We start from the raw sequence: 3,024 nt of genomic DNA, 5'->3' as shown, positions 1-3,024 counted from the left end.
GCACACACCCAAAGCACCGCACCAGGCCGGAGCCTTGTGTCCTGTCCTGGCAAAGGTGGGGGCCAGGAGGAAGCGGCATACGCTGCACACGCCGTGTGTACCAGTAAGACCCCAGCATCGCCTCCTGGCCTTCAGCGGTCTGCAGCCCAGGAGGGCTGCAGCAGCTAGTGAGATAATCCCACGTCAGGCATTATCTCACTAGCTGAGACTTTCTACCAGGGGTTCTGCGGGGCCTCGTAAAGACGTGGTCACCATCCTGTCACCCGGTCTCACTCGCCCGAGTGAGAGCCCAGCACAACCCCACACACAGCACTTTGCATTTACCTACGCTGAATTTTATCTACCGCCCCAGCACCGCGGTGGCGGCAGTGCCCGCAGCTCCCCCAGCTGATGCCTCCCCAGGCAGCTCGGGGACAGCAGCAGGCACGGCCACTTGTTCGGTTGCTGGTAACCACAACCGGTGGCACAGGAGGTCCCCACAGAGACCCCGTGCCATGCCGGTGGGGACTTCCCCGCATGACAAACACCACGAATTAACTCCTGTTCTTATAGAATCATAGAATCATAGAATGGTTTGGGTTGGAAGAGACCTTAAAGATCATCTAGTTCCAACCCCCCTGCCATGGGCAGGGACACCTTCCACTAGACCAGGTTGCTCCAAGCCTCATCCAGCCTGGCCTTGAACACTTCCAGGGATGGGGCATCCACAGCTTCTCTGGGCAACCTGTCCCAGTGCCTCACCACCCTCTCCGTGAAGAACTTCTTCCTGATATCTAATCTGAACCTCCCCACTTTCAATTTAAACCCTTTACCCCTTGTCCTATCACTACAGGCCCTTGTAAAAAGTCCTCTCCCAGTACCCTTGTAGGTCCCCTTCAGATACTGGAAAGCTGCAATGAGGTCTCCTCGGAGCCTCCTCTTCTCCAGGCTGAACAAGCCCAGTTCTTGCAGCCTTTCGTCATAGGAGAGGTGCTCCAGCCCTCTGATCATCTTCGTGGCCCTCCTCTGGACTCGCTCCAAGTGGTCAATATCCTTCTGATATTGAGGGCTCCACAGCTGGACGCAGCACTCCAGGTGGGGTCTCACAAGAGCAGAGGACAGGGACAGAATCACTTCCCTAGACCTGCTGGCCACACTTCTCTGGATACAGCCCAGATACAGCCTTGTTCCCTTTCTTCTAGTCAGGTATTTACCTGTGCAGAGACCACCCCACCCTCAATGCAGAGTTGCTCCCAAAGAGCCTTTGAAATGGGATTTTCTTAATTTGCTCTGCAAACCCAAGCAGACAGCAACAGCCAGGTCGCCCACAGCATCCCCACCGCTGCTGCCCTCGTGACCCTCCCAAAGCAAACTCACGCTGCCTCTTCCTCAGGAACCATGTAAGCACACATTCTGCCCTTTATTATGGGTTCTAATGATTTGCCTGGTTCCAATTTGGGTTTACAGGCCTGTAGCTCCAGACCCAGGAAATTTTTAGGAGAGGCTGGCATCCCACCAGCAGCCTCACTGCCTGCCCTCCGCTCTCGGCCCACAGGCAGCGGTACAGCCCCGCTCACAGTAACCCCAGCATGTCAACACCATGCTGCTCCATTTGGCTATTTATCGCCTGCCTCCTGCTATCAGCGCTGGCATTTTGGACAGATTCCCTGAGAAGTTTCGCCAGCTTCTCTATTGTGCACATGGATGCAAAAAAAAAAAAAATTTTGGGTTTTCTGTAGTGGCCTCTCTGGGTATTCTGAAAAATAGGTTATTGCCAGGTTTAAAACCTCCTGAAATTGCTTCTCGTGACCTTTTTGGTCTGTTTTATTGTGTTTCTACAGCAAAACTTCCCAGGTTTATCATCCTTCCTGTGTTCTTCATGCATGACCTTTTGGGAGATGCCAGCTTTCCTCTAGCAGCATTCCCCACCCGCTGTTTCATCACTCTGGCCTGCTTTGGTGCCCTTTTGCGCTTAACAGGAGAGATGATACATGCCAAGCCTCCCCGTGGGTTCTGCACACAGCCCTTCATCCCCCTGCAAGGATGTCCCTTTTCCCTCTTTTCTTTTTTTTTTTTAAATTTCTCCTTCTCTAAACTAAACAGAGCAGCAGTAGTTTGTTTGGCACTTGGAAAAAAGCCACTTTTTTGTCACTTCTAATGGGCACAGGGCCTTGTACCTGTGCTGGTTTTGGCTGCTATAGAGTTAATTTTCTTCACACTAGCCAGTATGGGGCTGTGTTTTGGATTTGTGCTGGGAACAGTGTTGATAACACAGGGATGTTTTCATTACTGCTGAGCAGTGCTTACACAGGGTCAAGACCTTTTCTGCTCCTCACCCCACCCCAACAGTGAGCAGGCGGGGGGTGCACAAGAAGTTGGGAGGGGACACAGCTGGGACAGCTGACGCCACTGACCAAAGGGATATTCCATACCATATGACATCATGCTCAGCATGTAAAGCTGGGGGAAGAAGAAGGAAGAAGGGGACATTTGGAGTGATGGTGATTGCCTTCCCAAGGAACCATTACATATGCTGGAGCCCTGCTTTCCTGGAGATGGCTGAACCCCTGCCTGCCCACGGGAAGTGGCAAATGAATTCCTTGTTTCACTTTGCCTGAGTGTGCAGCTTTTGCTTTACCCATTAAACCGTTTTTATCTCAACCCATGAGTTTTCCCAATTCTACCCTTCGATTTCTCTCTCCCATCCCGCCATGGGGAGAGTGAGCGAGTGGCTGTGTCGTGCTTAGCTTAGTTGCGGGCTGTGGTTAAACCACGACAACAATGACCGGCTCCTCTACATCAGTATTTTGGCCTGGCTATGGCAAACCAGGAGTGGAGTGCTGTCCGGGACCCCACCACTATGTGATGCCCTATCATCCCAACAGGACCCCAGAGCTGTCACCTCCCTTGGGACTAATATAGGGGTGCAGAGCCCACTGCTGCACTCCTCGCCCCCCCTCCCCCCCACCTGCACAGTCATGCCCGCATCCTGTCTCCCAGTGCCTCTGCCTTCCCCCCTCGGCACCTCTGTGCCGCTCTTGTCCA

General features: G+C 53.2%; 1 protein-coding gene across 1 annotated transcript in view; it reads right to left on the bottom strand.

Moving 5' to 3' along the window:
• TIE1 (tyrosine kinase with immunoglobulin-like and EGF-like domains 1) overlaps positions 1 to 3,024 on the bottom strand; it is a gene marked incomplete at its 5' end in the record, with an annotated part of 13,416 nt that overhangs the window by 8,597 nt on the left and 1,795 nt on the right.

Source organism: Eurypyga helias, unplaced genomic scaffold, assembly GCF_000690775.1.
Source record: "Eurypyga helias isolate BGI_N326 unplaced genomic scaffold, ASM69077v1 scaffold24145, whole genome shotgun sequence".
NCBI classification, from domain to species: domain Eukaryota; kingdom Metazoa; phylum Chordata; class Aves; order Eurypygiformes; family Eurypygidae; genus Eurypyga; species Eurypyga helias.
This window is presented reverse-complemented; position numbering and strand designations above follow the sequence as displayed.